Consider the following 27,804-nt stretch of genomic DNA (forward strand, 5'->3'; position numbering starts at 1 on the left):
GGCGTGGTGTTGGGCATCTGTAATCCCAGCTACTTGGAGGCTGAGGCAGGAGAATCGCTTGAACCCGGGAGATGGAGGCTGCATTAAGTCAAGATTGCGCCATTGTACTCCAACCTGGGCAGCAGAGCAAAACTTCCTCTCACAAAACAAAAATTAAAAAAAAAAACACCAGTCATTAGCTAATGAGACCCCAGAACCTGCACAGGGAGATTACCAACAGGGAGAGCAGATTTCAGAAAATGCAGCCTGGTCAACATGGTGAAACCCTGTCTCTACTAAAAATACAAAAATTAGCTGGGTGTGGTGGTGTGCACCTGTAGTCCCAGCTACTTGGGAGGCTAAGGCAGAAGAATCGCTTGAACCTGGGAGGCAGAGGGTGCAGTGGGCTGAGATCGCGCCGCTGCATTCTAGCCTGGGCGACAGAACTTTGGGAGGCCAAAGTGGGCAGGTCACTTGAGGTCAGGAGTTCGAGACCAGCCTGGGCAACATGGTGAAACCCCATCTTTACTATAATACAAAAATTAGCCGGGTGTGGTGGCACAGGCATGTAATCCCAGCTACTCAGGAGGCCGAAGCAGGAGAACGACTTGAACTTGGGAGGTGGAGGTTGCAGTGAGCCAAGATTGTACCATTGCACTCCAGTCCGGGAGGTAGAGCAAGACTCTATCTGGAAAAAAAAAAAAAAAATCAGAAAATGGTATGGAAAAGACAGGCATGGTCCTATGGCCAGGGACTTGAAAGGGAGTTCCAGAAGAAAGAAAACTTCCCGCTGTCTCAGTCAACTTAAGACTTCGTGGCTTAAGCAACAGACATTTCTTTCTCACACTTCTGGAAACTGGGAAGTCCAAGACTAGGCTGCTGGAAGACTCAGTCCTTGATAAGGTCTCACTTCTTGGCTTGTAGTCAGCTGTCTTCTTGCTGTATCCTCACATGACTCAGACACTAGTTTCCTCTTCTTATAAGGACACTAATCCCATCATGACCTCATCCAAACCTAAGGACCTCCCAAAGGCCCTGCCTCTTAATCCTATCTCACTGAAGGTTAGGGCTTCGACAGATGAATTTTTGGAGGACACATTCAGTCCACACTTCCCACCCCCCAACACACAAACTTTTAAAAATCTGTGTAAGGTGTACACTTGGTACTATAAAGTGCTATGGGTTTTTTGTTTTTGTTTCGTTTCTATTATCCAGGCTGGAGGCAGCGGCACTATCTCAGCTTACTGCAACCTCTGCCTCCCAGGTTCAAGCAATTCTCCTGCCTCAGCCTCCTGAGTAGCTGTGATTATAGGCGTGCACCACTGCGCCTGGCTAAGTTTTGTATTTTTAGTAGAGACGGGGTTTCAACATGTTGGCCAGGCTGGTCTTGAACTCCTGCCCTTGTGATCCACCCGCCTCAGCCTCCCAAAGTGCTGGGATTACAGGCAGGATCCACCATGCCTGGCCAAACCACGAATCTTTTATCTGCCTCTATAGTTTTGTCTTTTCTAGAATGACACATTATTGAAACCACATGATATGTAGCCTTTTCAGGCTGGCTTCTTTCACTTAGCAATATGCATCTAAGGTTGCTTCATGTCTTTTCCATAACTTGATGGCTCATTTATTTTTAATGCTGAATAATATTACATTGTATGGACATGCCATACCATAGTTCATTTGTGTTTTATTTTATTTATATATATATATATTTTTTGAGACAGAGTCTCATTCTGTCACCCAGGCTGGAGTGCAGCCATGTGATTTTTTTTTTTTTTTTTGAGACAGAGGGCTCGATCTTGACTCACTGCAACCTCTGACTCCCGGGGTCAAGTGATTCTCCTGTCTCAATCCCCTGAGTAGCTGGGATTACAGGAGCATGCCACCATGCCTGGCTAATTTTTATATTTTTAGTAGAGACAGGGTTTCGCCATGTTGCCCAGGCTGGTCTCGAACTCCTGGTCTCAAGTCATCCACCTGCCTCAGTCTCCCAAAGTGTTGGGATAACAGGCGTGAGCCACTGCGCCCGGCCTTGGATTACTTTTGTAATAAAAAAAAAAATGCATTATATGCACAAGAACTGTGCTTGAACCTGGGAGGCAGAGGTTGCAGTGAGCCGAGATCGCACCACTGCACTCCAGCCTGGGTGACAGAGTAAGACTCTGTCTCAAAACCAAAAATAAACAAACAAAAAAACCAACTATGAAAAAGGGAGCTGGCCCTATAGGCGTGTGTGACATATCGCAATGCCTAAGCACACAGGCTCAGTATTGGACAGACCTAGATTTAAATAGCAGCCCTGTCATGTCTTAGTCATGCCATCCTGGGCGAATTCTATAATCTCTACGTGCCACTCTCCTCCTTGCACAGTGGGTTTCACCACATTGCCTGGGCTATTGTGCGGATTGGACGAGATGATGCATGTGAAGCCAGCAAGATGCCTGTCATTCCCCCTCCCCACCAGGTCTTCACTGATGAAAGCAGACATCAAAGTCAAGCAGGTGGAAATCAAAGTAGCAATTTTATTATTGATGGAGTTATTGGAGAACAGTAGGAGTATTAGGAATATTTCAAAAAAATGATGCCTGTGTCAACATAAAAGCATTTTCAACAAATTGTGTTGTAATATCCAGGTCTGCGTAAGAAGTTTTTTTTTTTTTTAAACCACATGTATCTTAATACTCCTTTGTTGATGCCTCTCTATTAGTTCATTTGAATAAAAGAAAAATGTCAAAATATTTTGGTAATTTTTATAGATTTCATAAGGTGAGTTTGTCATTTATTTCTGTGGATTTTTTTTTTTTTTTTTTTTTTTCTGAATATGGATGCTTGAATGGTAGAAGACTGAAGGGAAGGGAAGTGTGGTGAGGTGGAACTTGAACAAGATGCCACATGTTATAAGTGATTTTCTGAATTTCATTTTTTAAAATAAGTTAATTTGTAGTATTTTATAACTAGATGGTTTTATTAGATGCTCATAAGCTCTCAAACATGCACTAATGCTCACATTTTACATTCCATCAGCCGGAAACCTGTTAGTTAGCTTGTTTGTTTTTTGAGACAAAGTCTTGCTCTATGGCCCAGGCTGGAATGTGGTGGCACGATCTTGGCTTACTGCAACCTCCACCTCCCGGGTTCAAGCAATTCTCCTGCCTCAGCCTCGTGAGTAGCTGTGACTATAGGAGTGCGCCACCGCACCTGGCTAATTTTTGTATTTTTAGTAGAGATGGGGTTTCAACATGTTGGCCAGGCTGGTCTTGAACTCCTGCCCTTGTGATCTGCCTGCCTCGGCGTCCCAAAGTGCTGGGATTACAGGCGTGAACCACCGCGCCCAGCCCTTTTTTTTTAGACAGAGCCTTGCTTTGTCACCCAGGCTGGAGTGCAGTGGCATGATCTTGGCTTACTGCAACCTCTACCTCCCGGATTCAAGCGATTCTCCTGCCTCAGCTTCCCAAATAGCTGGGATTACAGGCACCCGCCACCACGCCCAGCTAATTTTTGCATTTTTAGTAGAGACAAGATTTGACCATCTTGGCCAGGCTGGTCTTGAACTCCTGACCTCGTGATCTGCTCGCCTCAGCCTCCCAAAGTATTGGGATTACAGCCATGAGCCACTGCACCGGCCTAGATAATCTCCTTTCTTCATTTTGTCATATGTATGTGTACACACATACAATCAAAATTATAACTACGATGTTTTTCTTTGCGTTTTTTGTTTTTCTCTGTAACCTGGGCTGAGGAGCTCCTCGCTCCTTTTTTTTTTTTTTTTTTAAATTGTGGTAAAATCTGCGTAACGTAAAATTTACCAGCTAATCTATTATTAAGCATACAGTTCAGTGCATTGAGTACATTTACAGCGCTTTGCAGCCACCATCACCATCCATCTCCAGAAAGATTTCATCAACACACCACGTTTCCAAACTTCTCGATTTTATTAAGTGCCTCTCATTCAAATAGGAACAGCTGAAGAAAAAAATGGAGGTACCATGCAACATCTGACTTCTCAGCTGCCACATTCAGAAGTAACAAAGAACCCCCTTTTGAAAATCTCTTCCCATTTTGTCTTTACAACTCCATAGCAATGTTGGTTTATGCAATCAAAACTGAAAACAGAGAACAAATAGTTTGTTCCCTGCTGGTATATAAAAACCAAAGTTTGTAACAAGGTAACTATTTTATAGCCCTCCAAGCTCATTAAAAGTACATTCTTCCTGTTGTGTTCTATCTTTTGGACAGGTATGTAATTAAGATAGATGGTATGTGATCCTAAGAGCTCCCTTACCAGAGAACCTTCTGGCCAAATTCAGTGTGTTACATTATACTGTTCCTTTATATGTCCTTTAGGATCATACTTCTTGGCTGTCCACATCATATCAAATATAGGTCACTTTCCTTCCTAAAATGTTTTCTACCATTTTTATATCTATTGAGGGCATTATAATTCTCAGATATCTGAATATTATTGCTGAATGGTTAAATCTTTTTCTGGTATGAATTCATTAAGGTGCTGAAACATAAATTGTACTATGTTTGTGGGAGTTATCTTCCAATTTTTCTTTGTTTTCTAAAACATTTTTAATCCTATGAAAATAGGCCAGGCCACCTTATCAGAGCAAGGTATCCAGAGCTCCACTCTCTTCTAGGCTTAAGAATGTTCTAGAATAATGTAAGGGGGGAATGGAGTACTCAGGAGCAGTAGAGGGGGAATGTGCAAAATCTCTGGGCACAAGTGGGTGTTCCCCTCCCAGGTGGTCACCAGGTGATGGGCTGACTGCAGGGAAGGGAAGGCGTCGCCCAGGGAGGCACAGGTGCTGCCTGCGGCAGGCTGGTGGAGGCCACTGGCTCCTACGTGCGCCTTTGTGCTGGGAAACCAGATTTTTTTTTTCTTCTTTCTGTTCTAACGGCTTCTTCAGCACTGCTGTGCCCCACCACCTCCATAGTCTTCTCTCCCCCTAGTCTGGAATAAGATTTTCTAGTCCCTCAAGTCAAATCTCACATTTAAGCCTCACATTTCCCCAAATTTTACCTAGCACTGCAGACCTTCAAGTCCAGAGGCTTTGGAAACAATCTGCAACTGCTTTCTCTCTGCCTTCCACCCTATCTCCCCCTCCAGGCAGCTTGCAAAGAGCAGAGGCTTGGAAAGGAGAGGTGGGGCAGGAAGCGCAGAAAGTGCAGGATTTTGTGGTTAACAAACATTTCAAAAACATTGGCCCGCTGTAATATAAAGAAGTGGATTTTCTCTGATGGAAACAAAACACAGTCAAGTCCTATGCTTGGAATATTGATCTGCAGAAGAGTAGCCCATCTCAGCCTCAAAGGATAGTCTTAAAAAGCAAAAAAAAAAAAAAAAAAAAAAAAAATAGTAGGAGAGTTTGCTGCTGCAAAGCTTAAGGTCCTATGAGGAAAATACTATTAGAACCAGGAGCACAATAAGGCCTCACATTAGAGTCACCTGGGAGAACTTTTAAAAATGCCAAAAATAGAATGCCTGGGCCTCACCCCTAGAGACTTTGATTTAATTGGTCTTGAGTGAGCCCCCAAGCAAAGCTTTTTTTCTTTTTTTCTTTTTTTTTTTGTGAGAGGGAGTCTCGCTCTGTCCCCCAGGCTGGAGTGCAGTGGCGCCATCTGGGCTCACTGCAAGCCCCGCCTCCCGAGTTCACGCCATTCTCCGGCCTCAGCCTCCCCAGTAGCTGGGACTACAGGTGCCCACCACCACGCCCAGCTATTTTTTTGTATTTTTAGTAAAGATGAGGTTTCACAGTGTTAGCCAGGATCTGCTGATCTGACCTCGTGATCCACCCGCCTCGGCCTCCCAAAGTGCTGGGATTACAGGCCTGAGCCACCACGCCCCGCCCAGCAAAGCTATTTTTAAACATTCCCCAGGTAGTAAGTGTAGAACAGAAACCCACGTTATGTTAGCAGGGCCCACTCATCCTATAGGCATAGCAGGCACAGCACTTGGGCCCACCATACTTGCAGGGCACACAGAAAAGTTTAATTTCTTTTAGAATCAGAAGAAAAAGAATAAACTTTTAGGTGGAAGAAAATGACTTCACATATAATATTAACATATATTTCTTTATATCAATGAATTCATAAAATACAATTTTGGGGGCTAGGTTTGGTGGCTCAGGCCTGTAATCCAAGGATTTTGGGAGGCCAAGGCAGGAGGATTGCTTGAGGCCAGAAGTTTGAGACCCACCTGGGTAACATAGTGACACCTTGTCTCTAAAAAATAAATTTAAAAATAAAATAAAATTACAATTTTTTTTGAGACAGAGTCTTACTACAATTTTTTTTTTTAAATGGGGAAAGAGATTCACAAGTCAGAAGTGCATAGGGCCTACAAAAACCATAATGCAGCCCTATATAAAACAGACACGTGGACGCCAGGTGCAGTGTTTCACCCTTGTAATCCCAGCACTTTTGGAGGCCAAGGTGAGCAGACACTTGAGGTCAGGAGTTGGAGATCAGCCTGGCCAACATGGTGAAACCCCATCTCTACTAAAAATACAAAAATTAGCTGGGCATGGTGGCATGTGCCTGTAATCCTAGCTATGTAGGAGGCTGAGGCAGGAGAATTGCTTGAAAGCGGGAGGCAGAGTTTGCAGTGAGCCGAGACAGTGCCACTGCACTCCAGCTTGGGCAACAAAGTGAGACTCTATCTCAAAAAAAAGAAAAAAGGCTGGTCGCGGTGGGTCATGCCTGTAATCCCAGCACTTTGGGACACCGACGCAGGCGAATCACCTGAGGTCAGGAGTTCGAGACCCGCCTGACCAATTGGTGAAACCCTGTCTCTACTAAAAATGCAAAAATTAGTTGGGCGTGGTGGCAGGCACCTGTAGTCCCAGCTACTTGGGAGGCTGAGGCAGGAGAATCGCTCGAACCCAGGAGGTAGAGGTTGCAGTAAGCCCAAGATCATGGCATTGCACTCCAGCCTGGGCAACAGAGCAAGACTTGGTCTAAAAAAAAAAAAAACAAAAAACAAAAAAAAAGAGACACATGTAAGGGTACATCTTTGAATATTACTAAAAATAATTACTCGGTTCACATTAAGACAGCACTGAAATACGCCAATGATGTGTACATCTTGCACATCATTTAGGCAATGATTCCTAAATTTCCCCTTATTTCCCCGTCCACTGCAAATGGTTCAAGATAGGCTCTATCCTGCTTCAACAAGCTACCTATAAATTTTGCTATGTTGCCACCTCAGACATTTTTGAGCATCTAGTCTTTCATCCAAACACACAGTGCCTTTCTTTTTTGTTTTGTTCTTGTTTTTTAGAGACGGGAGGGTCTTGCTTTGTCACCCAGGCAGGAATGCGGTAGTGCTATTTTGGCTCACTGCAGCCTTGAATTCCTGGCTCAAGGGATCCTCCCACTTCAGCCTCCTGAGTAGCTGGGATGAAAGGCAGTCACCACCATGCTCAGTTAATTTTAAAAGTTTGTTTGTTTGTTTTTGTAGAGACATGGTCTCACTTTGTTACCCAGGCTGATCTTGAACTCCTGGGCTCAAGTTAACCTCCTGCCTCAGCCTCCCAAAGTGCTGGGATTACAGGTGTGAGCCGTCACACCCAGCCTTTGGTACCTTTCTAATGTTTGATTCAGAGACACTCACCTCAATTCCTGAGATTTCAGAGACACAGTGGATTGGAGGCCTCAGAGAAAAAGAACCGTTAGCCCTAAGAGATCTGGAGCGAATCTGGAGCCTCCTCAATGTGAGGCTTTTCCCGTGGACTTTGCTGGCCCCTGTCGCCCCAGCTCAGTTCCCTCCTGGCTGCTGTGGCAGGCAGAGCTTCCTAAGGTTGAGTTACAAAAACCACCACGGTCACTCTCACTTTCTCCCTTTTCCAAACAGATACTCACGTTTGAAAAGTCATCTTCTTCATATTGGCAGAAACTCCAGAGTTCTCCTGGCAAGGGAAAGGCATGTGGACGCCAATCTCCACGTCCTTGAATTTCATGGAAGGGAACTCGTGTTGAGGGAGACTGAGGTATCAGGCAGGAAAGGACAGGTCAGTGCTCATTCCACTGGCACTGGGTGGGGCTTGGAAAAGGCAGTCACCTACACTTGCTGGTTGCAAGACTAAAGCACACAGATGGAGACTCACAGGAAAATCACTCATCTGAAAACTCCCTGTGGCTGCCAGAGGCTTTGATGTCCCTTGGCTTCCAGCAGGACCTGTCAAGGAGAAAGCCAACTGTGGTCTGAAATGAGGGAAGCAAGTCTTGGGATAATGATCCCTTAGATGCCTTCTGGTTTGAAGTCCTGTGACTCTTGAGCAAAGCTCTAGTTCTGACAGACCCAGGTCTCAATCTCTGCTTTTCTATTTATTTATCAAGAATAAATAAATGTATCCATTTTATTTATCCATAAATTGGGGATAAGAACATGTACCTCATGGGTTGTTCTGAAATTTATTTATTTATTTATTTATTTATTTATTTATTTATTTTTTGAGACGGAGTCTCGCTCTGTTGCCCAGGCTGGAGTGCAGTGGCCAGATCTCGGCTCACTGCAAGCTCCACCTCCCAGGTTCACACCATTCTCCTGCCTCAGCCTCCCGAGTAGCTGGGACTACAGGTGCCCGCAACCTCGCCCGGCTAGTTTTTTTTTGTATTTTTTAGTAGAGACGGGGTTTCACCGTGTTAGCCAGGATGGTCTCGATCTCCTGACCTCGTGATCCGCCCGTCTCGGCCTCCCATAGTGCTGGGATTACAGGCTTGAGCCACCGTACCCGGCCTAATTTATTTTTAATTTAAAAATTAATTTATTTTTGAGATGGGGTCTCAGTTCTGTCGCCCAGGCTGGAATGCAGTAGTGTGATCACAGCACACTGCAACCTCCACCTCCTGGGCTCTATCAAACAAGCCTCCCACTTCAGCCTCCTAGGTAGCTGGGACCACAGGTGTGCACCACAAGCCTGGCTAATTTTTGTATTTTCTGTAGAGACGGGGTTTCACCGTGTTGTTCAGGCTTGTTCTGAAATTTAAATGTTGAGTGTGGAATTCTTCAAATTGCCCAAGAAATTCAAGTTCCCTCCTGTAATCACGATCACCTTGACTATAGGGCTATAAGCAGAAGGAATCGCCAGTTTTTCGACTTCAGTCTGCTCTTGGGCAGACCAACTCAAAAACCCTTACATGAAAGTTCTGTGGAAATAAATTGTACTACTGCAAGACTAAATTTGAGTTTTCATTATTTCAGCCCTAGCCACCAAATAGTCCTGGCTTGCTACTTTTGCTTTAGACATAGCCAAGAAAAATGTGTTTTGAAAGGAGAAATCCCTTGCTAGAAGGCTTTGGCAGTCAGAAATGAACAAAAATGCAGAATTTTAAAACATTTGTACTGGTGTCTTTTGGTCTCATTTGTTGCCCAGTTGGTCTGAAAATAATCTGAGAATGTGTCACTCAAGATCATCTATAACCAAATAATTCAAACCAAAGAATGGTTGATTAATTTGCTACAAATAAAATGTGGTCCACAGAGTCAAAACTTTTTAAATGTTTCAAGGATTTTTGTTTCTTTATTTGTTTTTAATTTCTTTTCTTCTGAGACAGGGTCTTGCTCTGTCATCCAGGCTGGAATGCAGTGACGCAATCATAGTTTATTGTAGCCTAGACCTCATGGGCTCAGGTCATCTTCCCACCTCAGCCTCCTGAGTAGCTGGGACTACGGGCGCGAGCCATCACACCTGACGAATTTTTTTTGTATTTTCTGTAGAGATGGGGTTTCACTATGTTACCCAGGCTGGTTCTAAATTCCTGAGCTCAAGTGATCTGCCCTCCTCGGCCTCCCAAAGTGCTGAGATTATAGGCCTGAACCACTGTGCCCGGCTAAGGTTTTCTTTTGAAACTTGGAGTTGGAGCTATCCCAACTTTGCCGAAATCATGGTTCGAAAGGGAATTTTCAATTTTGGAGTTGTTTCAACATAACCAGGGACACATTCCCAAAAACATTTAATACATGCATGTTTATTGAATTAGTATTAGTTGGTGTTTTGGGGATGGCTGAGGGGATGGTGAGTGTAAACTTGCCTTGTTTCTGGAAAATTCCTCCTTCCACTGGTCAGCAGAGCTTTGACATTCCTACACTAAGTTCTTCAGTCTGTAAGACTGGCAGTCCAAGCTTCTGGAAACTCAAGCCATGCTTGGCTCCAACCGGGGTCCAACCGACCACAAAATGTATCTAAAATACTTTTGACTGTTCTGAATCCCTCTAATGTTGCTATTGGTTCTCTCTTGATTTTTCATTCACCTTGCACGTTGAAATATCTGTGGGAAGAAATCTGTGTTCCCCTTAGGGGAAATACTGGAGGAGTAGCATGGAGTCAAACTCAAGCTATTTGATGTTTTTCTCTTACTGAGAAACTTCACTCCTCTTTCAACATTTCCACCATATAATGGGGTATGCTACCTTTAGAGCGAATAAAAAAAGTAATAGTTTATCTTCTTGTCTCTCCCATAGAATAAGGATGTGCAATGGCATACTGGGTTTCATTCCCTTCCTCCATACTATACACATACACAGTGACTTTTCCAAAGGCTTCTTAGGACGGTTTATTGTTTTTTTTTTGTTGTTGTTTTTTGTTTTTTTCTGTTTTTGTTGTGTTTTGTTTTGTTTTTTAGATGGAGTTTCACTCTGTCGCCCAGGCTGGAGTGCAATGGTGCGATCTCAGCTCACTGTAACCTCTGCCTCCCGGGTTCAAGTGATTCTCCTGTCTCAGCCTCCTGAGTACCTGGGATTCAGGCGCACGCCACCACGCCCGGCTAATTTTGTATTTTTGGTAGAGACGGGGTTTCAACATGTTGGCCAGGCTGGTCTCAAACTCCCGATCTCAGGTGATCTTCCTGCCTCGGTCTCCCAAAATGCTGGGATTACAGGCAGGAGCCCCTGTGCCCGGCTGGACCATTTACTGTTAATTAGGTCTCACTTCTTCCGCTATGAGGTAAATAAATATCACCTCTTTTTGCAGGCCTAGGGATCCAGGCTACAGAGATTAGGTTACTAGTCCAAGGCCATGGGGCAAGTCTTTATTGGCATTCAGATGGGCTGGGCCAGTCTCTGGCCTGGCCACAAGAGGTGAGCTTCACCTCAAAACCTGTTCTACAATGGCATTTCCTGACTGGCTACGTGTGTGCGTGCTGACTAGCATGCTTATTCATTCATTCATCAAACATTTAGTGAACACCTGCTATGTGCTAGTGGCTAGAGACTCAGGGAGGAGTCTGACCCATTCCCTTCAGTTAAGAAACTCACAGTGTGTGGAAGGGTTGAATTACAAGTAAATAGGTGCTACAATAAAACACCCCACAAGGCAGAAAGGGAGGATGGAGGAGGATTTCTTAGAGGAGGAGGGACTTAAGCTAAACCTTGAAAGAGCAAGAAGGAAGGGTGTTTTAGATGAAGGAATCTTGACAGCAGGCCCACGGTGTGGATGGCTGGCTGGGGGCATAGCCCTCTCCTTGACTTATCTGCCAGCTGGGGCCAGATTTTGAGAGGCTTGCCACACCTTGCCAAGGGGTTTGATTCTTTTTCCGTAGGCCTAGCAAGTTTGCCTGCCCGAGGGGCTCTAGAAGTTCAAACAGAAACTTAATACGAGTGTTTGATGTATTAAGTCTCTTCCCTCAACACTTGTAGAAGTGAACACTTTGAAAAGTGAGCAGTTTAAGACTGAGATTCCTCACTTCATGTGGGAAGTGTGCAAAGTCCAAAAATGAGATTGAGCACCCAAGGAATTAGTCTCCCCTCTGCTCCTGCTCAGAGCCAGACCTTGTTGGAGAGGACACAGCTGGGTCTCACTGGAGGGGAAAGAAGTTTCTATGGCGCCATGCCCATGGAACCTGCTGGAAATCTGACCTCTGGGGTTCTGGGGAAACCTGTTTATGGGGAATCGGTGTTTTGGTGGAGTTGCTCCACCACGCAACAGCTTGGAGTAGAGGGATAGTGCCAGGAGAGACTGCTGGCTGTGGAATGATGTAGGCACCAGGTCCTGAAGGAGTCCTGGCACAGCAGTGGCGGAGCTTAAAGCCATGTGCACTGCAGCAGCCTGGCGGCGCAGAAGCTATCCGTGCTGGGACAGCTCCCTGCACGCTCAGACCAACTTCGCGCTGACACCTTTCCATCACAAGGGAGCACTTTTGTTCCAAGGAGCCCTCTCAGCATGGGAGGTGGGTAGCCTAGAAGTAGGGGTAAGGCACGTAGGAGCAGTCTTTGTTGAAGACTTGGAAAAATACTCCAGCTCCCTGAGCTTCAGGTTGTCAATTCTGGGGGGCATTCAGCATCTTCCCAGGAGGTCCTAGGGGAATCAGGCCCCCTGCATATAGCACCACTCTCACTAACACACCCTAATAGTGTCTTTCCTCCTTCCCTGTCCCACTCTTCCTGCTCCCTGTCTCCTGCTTCTAGGGATCACCCTAAATACACCGCCGGCAGGCAAGTCTTGTCACAGGCTCCCCCTTCAGGGCAACCCATATTAAGGCAGCCTGTTTCCCAAAGACTAAGCAAAAGCCCTCTTCCTGGGTGTCCGTCCCAGTCCCATCTTTCTTTATAAGCAGAATAGCTTGTCCACTTCAATCAAATAAACCATGTACTATCTTTTGCTTCGTTCACTTCCTCCTGTTTCCCTGTCTTGGGTGTATGATCACACCTTCCAGAAATGCCCTCCACTCTCTTTCTGTTATCCATGTGCATTACATCTTCTTCTTTTGTTTTTGAGATGAAGTCTCACTCTGTCACCCCAGCTGGAGCGCAATGGTGTGATCTTGGCTCACTGCAACTTCCACGTCCTGGGTTCAAGTGATTCTCCTGTCTCAGCCTCCTGAGTAGCTGGGATTACAGGCGTGTACTACCACACCCGGCTAATTTTTTGTATTTTTAGTAGAGATGGGGTTTCACTATGTTGGCTAGGCTGATCTCAAACTCCCGACCTCAAGTGATCCACCCGTCTTGGCCTTCCAAAGTGCTGGGATTACAGGCATGAGCCACTGCACCCGGCCTTGCATTGTATCTTCCAAGTGCATGCCGTAAGACCTGTTCCACGCTGCAGCCTCCCTTCTGCCACCCTTCCTGTATTCTGTGTCACTACTCAGATGTCATTTATACTGTAGCACTTATGTGAATATTTTTGTATCATGTATTTCATGTACAGAAAATTTGGAGGAGGAAAGAGGTGATTTTTCTCTACTCATCCTCCTGGAAACTTCTCTTTGGCAAGTTGCTGCCACTGACCTCCCCTGTTCCCCCCCAATCTTTCTGCAGGCTCAAAAACCATAATTAAGGGAGCCAGACTTTACATTAAATAAAAACAAAAACAAAGATGTTTTTCAGAAGCATTCCCTGGAAGTGTCTGCTTTAAGTTGAGGCTGGAGGGGCTTGAGCATTCATCTCGACAATGAGAGCATCGAAAGCAGTGTCTCTGGTAGCTAATCTCTTTCACCTCTGTCTTTGCCTCCAACAGCTCCCCTTATTTTTGTCATCAGCGAAATAGCTGTATGGGAGGGGAAGTTGCTGATGAAATGTTTTTTTTTTGATAGTTAACAGATATTTCCTGAGTGCACACTCTCTACGGATCCTTGGAAGGGCCCATGTGAGAAGTAGATTAGTGACATTCGGCACTGCCCTCTCCTTCAGGAGTCCCTCACCCTTGGGCTTCCATCAAAGACTCCTAGGTTCTTCCTGACAGCTCTCAGTTACCCTCCTCTTTCTCCCTTGGGTGATGCCCTCCTCTTCCTCCACCCTCCGTGAAGGCACTGCACTCTCCTTTCCTGGATCCTGGTCCTCATTCTCCCCTCACCCTCCACATGGATGCTGCCCAGAGACACTCCTCCACTTCCCAGCTGCCTGCTGGGGCATTTCACCAAAAAGTTCCACCATTACTTCATGCTCCATAGAACCTTCAGCAGCTCTCCTGAAAAGCAGCCTCTTTCCGTATTGTTCCTATTTCTGATGCTCCAAGGCACCCAGCCTGGAAACCTCAGCTTTGTCTTTGCCAATTCCACTCCCTCACTGCATACATCTGGTCACCAAGACATCTGGTCTTCCAAAGAAAAGCCCTTCTCTTCCCTTTTCCCTTCCCTTTTCCCCTCCCTTCCCTTTTTCCTTCCCTTCCCCTTCCTTCCTTCCTTCCTTCCTTCCTTCCTTCCTTCCTTCCTTCCTTCCTTCCTTCCTTCCTTCCTTCCTTCCTTCCTTCCTTCCTTCCTTCCTTCCTTCCTTCCTTCCCTCCCTCCCTCCCTCCCTCCCTCCCTCCCTCCTCTCTCTTTTTCTTTTCTTTCTTTTTTTGAGACAGAGTCTCATTCTGTTGCCCAGGCTGGAGTCCACCGGGGCAGTCACAACTCACTGCAGCCTCAACCTCCCAGGATCAATTGATCCTCCCACGTCAGCCTCCTGAGTAGCTGGGACTACAGGCACATGCTACCAGGCCTGGCTAATTTGTGTGTGTGTGTGTGTGTGTGTGTATGCACTTTTTTTTTTTTTTTGTAGAGACAGTGTTTTGCCATGTTGCCCAGGCTGGTCTTGAATTCCTGTGCTCAAGTGATCCACTGCCTTGACCTCCCAAAGTGTTGGGATTACAGGCGTAAGCCCAGTTGGAAAATTATTTCTTTCCTGTCCCTCCCTGTTGCAACTCCCCCTCTACCCCATGACTCTGCTGGTTCCTAGGTTATGGGTTTCCCCCATCTGGTTTCCAGGGCCATTTAGGTGCCCTCTATTGCATGCAGGTTCCATTCCAGTCATTTTGAGGTGTCCAAGTACTGTTTGGTTGCCTTGAGCCCCCTCACTTTGGCATTTCATGCCTTTTCCACCGTCTGATCCCATCTACCTTTCTAATATGCCTCATCCCACTTTCTAGCATGTGTGCCCCGCCCCAGGCAGCCTCTGCTCAGGAAAGCTGGTCCATCCTCTGGGTGCTGTTCACACACCCCACCACCTTGGCTGTCTTCCCCAACCTAGACCCCCTAGCTTGAGAATAGTGCAATCCAGCTTCCTCCAAAAAGACTCCCTTGATCATGCTGCCCGCTTGGGATAAGTAGCATTTTTTTTTTTTTTCTTTCCTGGCAATGAATCACTATTATTAGGTTGGAGCAAAAGTAACTGCGGCTTTTCCTATTGAAAGTAATAGCAAAACTGCAATTACTTTTGCACCAACCAATTACTTTTTCAAGTCCTTTTATATTGTTTTGAATTAAGTTTTCAAGGGTCTATTTCATTTAATATGTCAGCAAACGCGTATTAAGTACTGGTTGGGCCGGGTACAGTGGCTCACACCTGTAATCCCAGCACGTTGGGAGGCCAAGGCGGGTGGATCACTTGAGGTCAGGAGTTCGAGACCAGCCTGACCAACGTGGTGAAACCCCGTCGCTACAAAAACACAAAAATTAGCCGGGTGTAGTGGTGAGCACCTGTAGTCCTAGCAACTGAGGCACGAGAATATCTTGAACCCGGGAGGCGGAGGCAGTGAGACGAGATCATGCTACTGTACTCAAGTCTGGGCAAAACAGCGAGACTCCGTCTCAAAAAAAAAAAAAAAAAGTTGTTTTCTCAGGGAATCCTTATAGCTGATGGAGTATCCAGCTCTTCATTTTACAGATGAGTAAACTGGGGTTTAGAACTGATAACATTTTGTCCAAGTTCTCACAGCTAGCGAGAGGCATGCCGCAGTTTACCGTGGAGTGGGTCTAAACAAGGACCTAAAAACTGTATTGGAGTCCCAGCCCTGCTACCGCCAGGTGTGTCACCTTACGAGGCGCCCCACCTTCCTGTCTCTTCAACAGAAACAGACATTTGTTGTTACCGCCCAAGTGGGATTCCCTCCCCACCAGTGTCTAGACATAGTAGGTGCTCAATAAATAGGTGTGGGTTTGCTGTGGCAAAGAGCGCTATCCCTTAAGTTTCTGACAGCGAGGGGGAAAAAGACTGAGCAGGGAAAGGAAGGGAAAGGGGTAAACTGAGCTCGGAGCAGTTGGGAGCGCGAAATAGGGAGGGCTTCCTGGAGGCCAGGAATTTGGAGAGGCCGAGGCTGGGACAAGAAATATACACGGTGAAGGCGGAGGGGAGGTGGAAGGACGAGCCGCTCCGGGGAAGGGTGAGGTCTAAGCGCAGCCTGGGGCCGAGGGGAGCAGAGGGCGGGTCGTGCGATGGTGCCTGGGGAGGTTCGTCCCGACCGGCCGCGGGCGGATCGAAGGGAGGGTTGGGCCCGCGGCAGCCCCGGCGGGTCTAGGCCCCCGGCCGGCCCCTGCCCCTCCTCCCGGGAGGGCGGGCGGCGGCTGCGGGGCGGGGCGCGGGCTCGCTCGGCCTCCTGGCGGCGCAGCGGCCCCTCCACTCCGGCCAGGCTCTGCTGGCTGCGGCGGGAGCTGGACGCGGGAGGCGGAGGCGGAGGCGGCGGCGGCGGCGGCGGGGGGGGTGAGTGAGCTCCGGCCGGGAGCGGGGCGGGTGTGCGCCGGGAGCCGGGCTCCAGGGTGCTAGGTGCCGCCCAGGGCGGCGGGACCCCCAGGCGTTCGGGCTCAGCCAGGTGCGCTGTGCTCAGTCCGGGCGTCCGCTCTCGGTGCCGCGCTTCGCGCGGGTCCTGGGGTTGGTAAGTGCGACCCGGACTCCCGCGCCGCGCCCAGCCGAGGACAGGCGCAGAACAGATGCGGGCGATCCCTGGGGAACCCGCCTCGCGGCGGGGTGGGAGGGAGGAGGCCCTGCAGGACCTCCCTTTAGTGAAGAGGGGCCCTGTGCCTTCGCACCCCTGCCTGGACCCTCCGGCTCTAGTGACAGCTGGGAGAGACCCACGCGAAGCAGTCCCTGACCTATCCTGTCGTACCTAAGTCCTTGGCGTGCTCGGCCAGACCATGCCCTGGAACAAAAAGGGGCGTGTGGCCTCTCTCTTCCCGGATCCTCCCGACCACTGCACCGCCCAGGCAGGTCATCCCCGAGAGCCCCCGCCTCACTTGGAGCACACATTCTGATTCTGGCTCTCCCCGGGACTTTTCCAAGTTGCATCACTGTTTGGCCTCTAGACAGGTACTTGGCTGTCATGTTGGAGTTAGTTACACAGGATTTTTGAAACTTTGTATACTTGCTTTGTGTGGTCCCCTTCACCCTAAGGCCGCTGCCCTCCCAACTCTGCTTATGCCGCTCAAAACGTTGCTCAAGGCTCACTGCGAATGCTTTTGCAGGCATTGGTTCTCAAACTTGCCTGCACATCTGGAGAGTCTTAAAAAATACTGGTGCCTGTGTCCCACTCCCAGAGATCTGGATTCAGCTTCCCTGGGTCGCAGCCTGGACAATGGAGTTTTTAAGACGCCCCAGGTGATTCTAATGCGCAGACAAGTTTGAAAACCTCTGCTTTGCGGGTTGCTCCCACCAGCCACTCTTCCGACGGCTAAAGATCAGTCCTGATCTAGAACTCATCTCAGGCCCTCTGAACTCTTCCTTAATCCACCTCTCCACCTGAAGAATCTGTTGGTTGGTGCATTCCAACTTTAGACAGTAGATGGTGCCTTTACTGAAGTTCCCTTTGTTTCTACCTCTCTGTTAACAGTCAATACTGTCGGGGCCCTTTCTGCCAAGGAGGTGGGAGTGTAGGCATTAGAACCAAGGAGTCCTTGTCAGGGTCAAGGTTATAATACAGGGTTGTCCTATTCAGGGAAAACCAAGTGATAATTTGACGTGTCATATTCGGAAATAATTTCAGATTAAAAGGAGAAAAAATACTTTAGGGTTTGGTCAGCTCTTGGAGACCTTCCCGAGACTCCCCCACATAGATAATGGAGTTGCAGAAATGTGGGGAATTTTCCTTCAAGAAGCCAACGCTAACAACATCCTTAACGTTTTGTGGTTGATATTTGTGTTAACCTAAGTGCATTTTTGTAGATTAAACTTATTCTGGAAGTATGATGAAGCCCTGCAGACAGAACACAGTGTATAGCATGGCACATCTGAGATGACACCTGAGACACCTGTCACATGATCTTAAAAATGATAGAGAAGTAGGACTAAGGAAAATGTAACCATGCTTATATTGACTGAATTAGGTCATATATTTTAATGAGAAAATGTGTTTTCACTGTCCTTGTTAGTCATGTCATAGTCTCTGGGATCTTGGTTAATTTCCTTTTGTACCCCAAGTATGATGTTTGTATTAGATTTCCACCCTGATGTTGCTACCTGACCACAAATCAGTGGTTTTAAGTTTTTCTTAGGGGGTGGCCCTCTATTTTTTTTTTTTTTTTTGAGACGGAGTTTTACCCTTGTCACCCAGGCTGGAGTGCAATGGTGCAATCTCGGCTCACAGCAACCTCCGCCTCCCTGGTTCAAGTGATTCTCCTGCCTCAGCCTCCCAAGTAGCTGGGATTACAGGCACCCACTACCATGCCCGGCTACTTTTTTGTATTTTTGGTAGAGACAGGGTTTCACCATGTTGGCCAGGCTGTTCTCAAACTCCTGACCTCAGGTGATCCGCCCACCTCGGCCTCTCAAAGTGCTGGGATTACAGGCATGAGCCACCGTGCCCAGCCTATATTATATTTTTATTAGCAGTGGGACGACATCCTTTCAAGAATGCCTTGCCAAAGTGAAAGAACATTTATGTTCATTTCTAGCTCCTCATATACATCCAGAGAACACTCCTTTTGAAAAATACAAAAATGACATAATTTTGCCCACTTGGTTTTCTCTCTTTTCTCCAACTTCCACGACCATGCTCTGCTGCTATTACTGTATTCACTTGCTGGAGGTGTGCACCCTGTGGGAGCCGTCTTCATTGTCTTGGCTCTGGCTTGAAATGGAGGTTACGTGGAGCGCATGGTCTTACAGGGTGTCCCTGACCTGAATCATCAGCCTTTGGGGAGCAAGACCATATGGAAAGTGTTTTCCTACTGTTTTGTGTGTATGTGTGTGTGTGTGTGTGTGTGTGTGTGTGTGTGTGTGAGTGAGTGAGACCATGACAACAAAATGAAGCCATATTATTAAATGCTTTGTTAACCTGCAAATCTTGTCTCAATTGGGAAAAGAAAAATGCTTATTCGAGGATGCTGTTGAATTCATGGTGTCTGAAAAGTCACACCTGAACAGCAGTAGTTACACCGTGAGTATAATAACACACTCGACCTCCCCCCACCCCCCCGCCGAAAAAAAAGTTTATGTCAATGTGGGCCTAAGCACATTTATTGCAATTTCTCACTTTGGAGTAGCAGCTCTAATATCCTAAAGTGATTAGAATAAAGTAAGTGAAGAAAAATATGAAGAAAGAGTTAGTGAGAGACTTTTCCATTTAGGGAACGGAGATACCGCAGCTAGAAAAGGCCTTTGGTTTGTCTTAAGAATTGACTGCCCTTTTGGCTTCCTTTTTTTTCCCTTGTTTAATTTGCTTGTGCTGGTGGGTGAAGGAGAGTTAAAGAAATTTAATGGCCTCCTAACTCTCTTTCCCCATGGAACCCATTTATCTAAGAGATGCCATTGACCTTTTAAAAATATCTAACTGATTGTATGCTTTTCCTTTCTTTTCGTCTTCTGATCTCGGCACTAAAGGGCGGTGGCATGACTGGGAGGTTGGCATCAGAGCAGGAAAACAAAGTTTAAGGGAAACTGAAAATTGGGTAATTTTCTCTGGATGACCAAGTGCTTACTTTTTTCAGGCATGTGACATTGCTGTTATCAAGAACCAGTTATGACATGAAAACCCTGAAAATGGAAAAGGAAAAAATAAAATAATAAAAAAGGGAACGGGGTGGGGGATGGAAATAGCACCAGGGTTGACTGACCTTTACCGAGGAGGGAAGGCTTACTGTTTTCAGCCCGGTGTGTCCGAGTTGCAACCCCCTTTACCTTTACTTCTCTCTTCATGTACCCTCCTCCATCCCTCAAGCCAATATCCTTGGGGGAGAGAGTGCTTCATCTTAAATTCACACTAAGGTGTCTTTTGTTTGTTTGTTTGTTTTTGGTTTTTGAGATGATTGCTCTGTCACCCAGGCTGGAGTGCAGTGATGTGATCTCGGGCTCACTGCAACCTCCGCTTCTTGGGTTCAAGCAATCCTTCCTGCCTCAGCCTCCTGAGTAGCTGGGGTTGCAGACATGCGCCACCACACCCGGCTTATTTTTGTATTTGTAGTAGAGATGGGATTTCGCCATGTTGGCCAAGCTGTTCTTGAACTCCTGGCCTCAGGTGATCCGCTTGCCTCAGCCTCCCAAAGTGCTGGGATTACAGGCATGAGCCACTGCGCTCGCCCGGCCGAACACATTTTTATGACGCCCCTATTACTAGCAAAAGCGATGTATTACCCAGAGTTGTTGGTAAACAGGATAAGGTTCCTGCCTTAAGGAGCCTGAGTCAGGTAGGGATGTAAACCGTGGGTTGCAATAAGTTAGGAACTTTTCTAATCAAGAGGAACACAGTAGCCTGTGGGGTACTATGGGGCACCTGGCTAGCCTCGCCTGGGTAGATGCCTCGTCAGTTCATTGGCACAGGAGGTATAAGACATGCTTTACTTGGGTTTACATTAAGGCTTATTCTATTAGGCCCATACACCAAATGACTGATTTTGGATGTGTCTGACTCCAGGAGCAGGAAGGGCGCAGGTACCCATCATGCAAAGGGGAGGTGGGAGGTGGAGGAGGAGACCAGATTCCAGCAGGTGTCTTTTGCTTCTGGAGTGTGCTGAACAGGGGTACTTGCTGTGGGTGGGAAGCTCACGGAGAATGTGGCTGGATCCGTGTTTGGCACATTAGTAACTGGTAAAGTAAGCTTAGTAGTGGCTACCTCTGCAACAGAGCTGGAAGGAGAATACAAAGTGCAGTGTGAAAGCCGCAGCTGCACACTTTTTGGAGCGAGTGGTTTGGTTTGTGGTTATTTCTCCTGCCAATGGGCAGACATTGGTTTCTCATCATCCCATGGTCGCTTTAGCTCAGGCTTCCTTGGGCAGGCTGAAAACTGGACTTCACACTGTTTTTCCCTTGGGTAGGTGGTTTCCAAATAGCTGACCCATTGGGCTAATAACCTCATGGTTATAGTAGTTACTATTTGTTTATTCACTGTCTTTCAAGTGCCAGGTATCACGCTCAGCACATTTCTTTCATTACTGTAAACCCTTTACATTCCTGAGAGGCAGGTGGCAGTGACCTCATTTTACAGATGAGGAAACTGAGGTCCAAGGAGGTGCTGAATCCTGCAAAGGTGCATAGTACTTGACAGCGGCAAAGTTCTCATGCCTGTAATCGCAGCACTTTGGGAGGCCGAGGCAGGTGGATCCCTTGAGCCCAGGAGGTCAATACCAGCCTGGACAACATGGTGAAATGCTGCCTCTACAAAAAATACAGAAATTAGCCTGGTGTGGTGGCGCGTGCCTGTGGTCCCAGCTACTCTGTATGTTGAGATGGGAGGATGGCTTGAGCCTAGGAGGTTGAGGCTGTAGTGAACCATGATCATGCCACTGCACTCCAGCCTGTGTCACAGAGTGAGACTCTGTCTTAGAAACAAACAACAAAAAGAATATGGCAGAGTTGAAGTTCGAGAGTGCTCTGGTCTGTCTGAATACAAAGCTAAGTTCTCTCTACTGTTTCTTGCTCCTCTAAGCCGAGCTGATTAAGAAATTGTTCTCCGCCGGGCGTGGTGGCTCATGCCTGTAATCTCAGCACTTTGGGAGGCCGAGGTGGGCAGATCACGAGGTCAGGAGATCAAGACCACCCTGGCTAACTCGGTGAAACCCCGTCTCTACTGAAAATACAAAAAATTAGCCCGGTGAGGTGGCGGGCGCCTGTAGTCCCAGCTACTCGGGAGGCTGAGGCAGGAGAATGGCGTGAACCCGGGAGGCGGAGCTTGCAGTGAGCCGAGATCGCACCACTGCACTCCAGCCTGGGCGACAGAGCGAGACTCCGTCTCAAAAAAAAAAAAAGAAATTGTGTTCTCACAACTTCTTTTTACCATCACAGTCTCTACTAGATGAGGTAGAGGAAAATAGTAAATCAGTTCAGACCTAAAGAGAAGGTATTCCACTAAAGACCATTGCAACCTTGTAATCAAAGGGAAATTTTATGGACTACTGCTTTTCTAGGTGTTTTAAAGAAGAGGGTAGATTAGGCTGTCCAGAAAGGCTCTGAACGGGTCCCACATCCTAGGTTAGAGAGACGTGATTTCCACCTTTCTTCAAATTCTGCAAACCTCTGAGTTTCTGTAGATAATTGGTTGTTGGGTAAGAGATTAAAAACAAAATTCAGTGTTGGGTATTCTATAGTAAAACGAAGCTGTGCACATCCAATTCCTGTTTATGTGGTACTTGCGACAAAAACAAAACTTGGCTGCATAGTAATTACCTCCAGCTCTTAAAATTACAGGTAGTAAGGGCTTAGAGGCCATATGGAGTTATAATTAGAGATGAGTTTAAAACAGGGCTAGTCAATGAATGTTCATTACTACAATGGGCACTAGCTAAATATTTCAACCCAAGAAAGATCAGCTCCAGGGAACATTTCCAGGGAGTTAGTGGAGGGTCGTCATGGAGTTGGAGTGTTTGGGATTAGTGCAGAGAGCATTTGTTATGAACATGTAATATTTCTGCCAGCCTGGCCAGAAGCCTCTTTGTTTACAGGGCAGAGTTTCTTCCCTGCTGCCCAATCACAGGGATTTCTGCTTTGCTTTGGTAGAGTACGTAATCGTTCAGGTCATTGCTTTGTAGTGTGTTAGGTCTGTACAGCTCCTTGATTGTTAATCATCTTTTCCTGTTACTTATCTCTTTGCTGGAGGATTGAGGTAAGATGACCTCTACTTTTGGCCTCAAGAATTTTCTTGTTTTTGACCTCTTCCCTTAGTTTTATATCTTTGTGTTTCATTGCATTCAATACAGGCCCTCTGTTTTCCCTTGCAAATTTATAGTCCACACAGGGAAGAGGAACGACTGTGACCAGGACTATCCAGGAGTCCTGTGATGGGAGTGTTTAGTCCCATTTTCCAAGTGAGGGCCCCTTCCTCTGTAAGGCTGGGAGTTTGGGGATTCCAACTAGGACTGTCAGATTCTCAACAATGGGGCTCTTTTGACTTGATTACAAAAGAAAAAGAAATGGCCCAGTTTTCAAAGTCGTGAAGAGGTTCTAGTATATCCTATGAACCAATATATATCCTTGAACTTTTTTGTAGCTGATAGTATTAAAAAAAGGTTTGATTCCCCACCTTTTTTGCCTGTGTGGTTTTTATCTTCCTTTCTATAAACAATGACTTACTCAGAATTACACAGCAGCAGCTGAAAAGTTGATTAGCCTCTCTTTGCCCTAATCAAGTATCAAAAACCTGGACCGTTCACTTAGAGTGGTGATTACTGTGAAAGCTTTAGGTGCTGGAGAGGACTTGATAAAGAATGGAGAGATAAGAGAGAGAAAATAGCTAGCAAAGGGATTGCAGGGCGGAGTTTAACAAACTTAAGATTTCTTTCTTTCTTTCTTTTTTTTTGTTTTTGAGACAGAGTTTTGCTCTTGTTGCCCAGGCTGGAGTGTAATGGCACGATCTCAGCTCCCCAGACCTCTGCCTCCTGGGTTCAAACCATTCTCCTGCCTTAGCCTCTTGAGTAGCTGTGACTACAGGTGCCCCCCACCACGCCCGGCTAATTTTTTGTATTTTTAGTTGAGATAGGGTTTCACTGTGTAGCCAGGATGGCCTGCCTCAGCCTCCCAAAGTGCTGGGATTACAGGCGTGAGCCACCACACCTGACCTTTTTTTTTTTTTTTTTTTTTGAGATGGTCTCACTCTGTTGGCTAGGCTGGACTGCAGTGGTGTGATCACAGCTCACTGCAGCCTCAACCTCCCAGGCTCAGGCTTAAGTGATCCTCCCACCTCAGCCTCCCGAGGAGCTGGGACCACAGAGGCAGGCCACTATGCCTGGCTAATTTTTGTGTGTGTGTGTGTGTGTGTGTGTGTTGTAGAAATGGGGTTTTGCCATGTTGCCCAGGCAGGTCTCTAATTCCTGAACTCAAGCCGTCCACCCACCTAGGCCTCCCGAAGTGCTGAGATTACAGGCATGAGCCACCGTGCCCAGCCCAAACTTCAGATTTCTTTTACTTGTGAGTTTCAGGTTCGGGGCTTAAATGCCTTTGCTCTGGATGTGGCCAGACTGGCTCAGCCCTAACAGTCTGTGCTGCCTGGGGCCACCTATAAGCTTTGGGGAGTGGGGTGGGGTGGGAGGAGAAGGTAGGGTGAAGGGAGAGGGGAAATAGGGGGTGGGAGATAAGACCCGCCAGTTAGCTGATTCTCCAGGCCTGGCTTGCTCATGGCCTGACTGCTTCTCCCTGCAGGCCTGAGTCCAACTTTCTGGGTGTGAGGCAGCTGGATGGGGTACAAAAGAGGGAGACAGTTGCCAGACACTTTCCAGGAGACCTGCCCAAGATGAGAAATTCTCATAATAGCAAATGCTCCCAGAGTATTTGCCTCCAGCCCCGTCCTAGAGCTTTTACTATAGCAATTCTATGGGATAGGTACGATCATAAAACCATTTTACAGGCGAGAGAAACAAGGCCATGGGAAATCGGGTAACTTGTCAAAGTGCTGAAATCTGGGGTTCAAACCCTTGCTGTCCAGCTCTGAGCTCTGCTCACAACTACCATCTCTCTAAACACAGAGGCCTGAATGCTGCACCTGCTCTTCATTCATTCCTTGAACTCACCCACTCATGCATTTCTCCAACAAATTATTGATGGCCTGTATATGCCTTTATCTTAGCAATGAGAACATCAGTGCTCTTTGTTTGTGTGTCTGAATTCCCATAAACTTTCTTTTTTTTCTTTCTTTCTTTCTTTTTTTTTTTTTAACTCCTATAAACTTTCAAACAAACCTTTAAAGACATGAGACCTCTTTACTGACCTTGTATACCTAGTGTCTGGTAGAAAATAGGTACTCAATAAAGCTTTGTGGAAGAAGGAAGAAAGGCAGTGTTGTGAAACTTGACATCCTTGTATTTCCTCTATCTCTAGCAGCCACAGTGATGTCTAAACAGAAAAACAGACAAACCTTAAGAGTGAGAGTGTGCGGGGAGTGTTTTGCAAAAATAACGGGAGAGAATTTTTGATAAAAGCATGCTGTCTTGTATGCATTTCAAGTTCTTATGGTGAATCATTTTTTGCTTGTTTGCTTAAAGCATTTCTTATTTGAAGGACATCCCTACACCCAGCTTGCAGACTATTGAGTGAGTAAAGGAGGCCCTTCAGACTTCCATGCATTGTTTGGAGCTGCTCTTGTCATCAGGGTCTGCAGAATATATTTTCTTTGCAGTTGAGGACCAAATACCCGGTAAGGTTCAAGTCCACCATCCATTTTCCTGTATAACATTTAAATACATGAGCCAGTAGAAAGTAGTTTCACCTGGGGCTGAGTGAAGTGACTCACGCCTGTAATCCTAGCAGTGTGGGAGTCCGAGGCAGGTGGATCAATTGGGATCAGGGGTTCAAGACCAGCCTAGCCAACATGGTGAAACCCTGTCCCTGCTACAAATACAAAAAATTAGCTGGGCGTGGGGGTGCATGCCTGTAGTAGGCGGAGATTGCAGTGAACTGAGATCGTGCCACTGCACTCCAGCCTGGGCGACAGAGAAAAAGAAAGTCGTTTTATCTCCTGTATTTTCATTCCGTCTTCACACTGTGGGACCAATAAAGGTCTCACTTACTTGGATTGCAAGCTCTATTTGATGATCACTAGGAGTGATGGCTCTTTGGTTCCTCTTCCATTTCAGGTTCGTTTCCTCATCTGTAAAATAGATGTAATGCCTACTACATACAGTCAAGCCACATCTCTTTGACATAGTACAGTGGTTCTCAAACAGGGGCCTCCCCCCATCTCCCAACCCGGGGGTACATTTGACAATATCTGGAGACATTCTTGGTAGTTATGACTGGGGTGGTGATGGCTCCTGGCATCTAATGGGCCAAGGCCAGGGATGCTGCTAAATATCCTTCGATTCAAAGGACAGTCCCCCACAAGAATTATCTGGCTTCAAATGTCAGTAGAGCCAAGGCTAAGAAACCCTGGCAAAGTGGAACCTCAAACAATGGTAGCTGTTTTTAACATCTCTGATCTAAGGGAGCTATTGGCCAGGGACAAAGATCCCTCCTTTCTTAAGTAGGGTGGAAATAATGGAATTTAACGTTTTATTGATGCCTCTGGGTTATCCCACAGGTGCCCCTGAGGTGGGAACACCTCCTTTTCTCTCCATTAAGCATGCCTTAACTTCATTGGAAACTTGCTTGCATCGTTTACATATAAATAGCCATGCTAAAACCAGTGAAACCGCTTAGCCTCTGGGGTGGTTAAACCCATTCCCTGCGGAGGACCTTGGTGCAGTGGGGCCTGCACTGCTACAGACTGTGAGCCTTGCTTTTCTCCCCTGTTAAAGGACAGGTAGGTAATCGTGTCAGCCTCCCATCTCATCATGTTGCTCTGACTCTGCACGTGTGAAACTAGCTCTTCGCATGTGAATGTGCTAGTGTGATTCCTAAGGTACGCCTTTTGAAGGCATTTTTCAGGGGATGCAATTCATAGGTGATCACTCAGTCAAGGACACTAAAAATGATAGGGGTTCAACAGTCAAGGAATATCAGTGTTACCAGCATGGTATGAGGCCCCCCAAGCAGTTCCTGCAGCAGGGTGTGTGATTCGGGAAGCAGTGTGGCCCAGTGGTTGACAGCATGAGGTCAGCCAGTCACAGGCTGCTCTGTGTACAACCTTTGGCTTTTCCCGTGCTTGTTGTGTGACCCTGGGTTAGTTACTTGACCCCGTTGCACCTCAGTTTCCTCACCTGTAAAATGAGGATAATGACAGTGACGACAATAACACCCAGCTGAAGATGGGTGTGAGGCTTCAGCGACTTGTCCTGTGAGGTGTGCTGTGAAGATGCGAGCTTAGCTCAATAAATGAGTTGCTGTTAGTAAAATAATATTTGATGTTGGCTTGTAGCTTGTGTATTTTTACTCAGATGAAGAGATTGCTCCTGATTTAGGAGCTGAGAAAGGATCTTTCTGGTTCTTGGTATTTTTTTTGGTGGTAAAATACAGCATAAAGTCTCCATTTTAACCAATTTAAACCGTACAGTGCAGTGGCATTAAGTACATTCACAATGTTGTGCAACCATCACCACTATCTAATTCCAAAACTTTTTCATCCCCCTAAATGGAAACGCTGGACCCGTTGAGCAGCCACTCCACGTTCCTCCCTTCCCCCAGCCACTCCCTCTCCACGAGCCCACTCGTCTAGTTTCTGTTTCTATGGAACTGCCTAGTCTGGATATTTCGTATAAATGTATTTCATGCAATAGACGGCCTTTTGCATCTGGCTTCTTTCACTTAGCATAATGTTTTCAAGGTGTCATCTGTGTATTGTAACGTGCACCAGCACTTCACCACTTTTTACCTGGTGTCTTTTTTGCAGAGCAACCCAAGCCTCAGTTTCATCAGGCCTGTGGTTCTCTTAAGTCATGCTCTGTTTTCAAGTTTTAAAGTATCTTTCTTCATTGATTTTGATCCTTCTTGGCCAGCCTTATTTTTTCCACTTTTCCCATCCATCCAGGACTTCTAATGACCCTTGAAATGAATATGGAATGAAGCCCTCGTGCCGGGTTCTTGGTGCTGGGGAGTAGGTCTTTTTAGGTATCTTACTTTTGCGGAAGAATTAGCGGCAGGAGCACACATGGGAGCCCTGAGTGGTGCTTCAGTTCCCCGTGACTGTGTGACAGGTTTTAAAAACAAGTGTCTGGAAAACACCACCAGGCCCCTTTTATTCATCAGTTTAAAAGCTTCCCACAATGAGAAGTGGCCCTCAATTAAGTCGTTTAATAAAAACCTCCCCCTGTTTTAAAGCTTTCTTGGGAAATGTT

At 46.6% G+C, this 27,804-nt stretch overlaps 1 protein-coding gene across 1 annotated transcript in view; it reads left to right on the forward strand.

Annotated features, from left to right (window-relative positions):
• Nucleotides 1-4,651: 4,651 nt before the first annotated feature.
• The window catches only part of MYZAP (myocardial zonula adherens protein), a 324,346-nt gene continuing 301,193 nt past the window's right edge, over nt 4,652-27,804 (forward strand). The window contains exon 1 of the mRNA XM_050796831.1: nt 4,652-4,655. The gene's annotated coding sequence lies outside the window, so the exon portion shown is untranslated. The remainder of the gene's footprint in view (nt 4,656-27,804) is intronic.

The sequence above is a fragment of the Macaca thibetana genome, chromosome 7, assembly GCF_024542745.1.
Source record: "Macaca thibetana thibetana isolate TM-01 chromosome 7, ASM2454274v1, whole genome shotgun sequence".
Taxonomy (NCBI): domain Eukaryota; kingdom Metazoa; phylum Chordata; class Mammalia; order Primates; family Cercopithecidae; genus Macaca; species Macaca thibetana.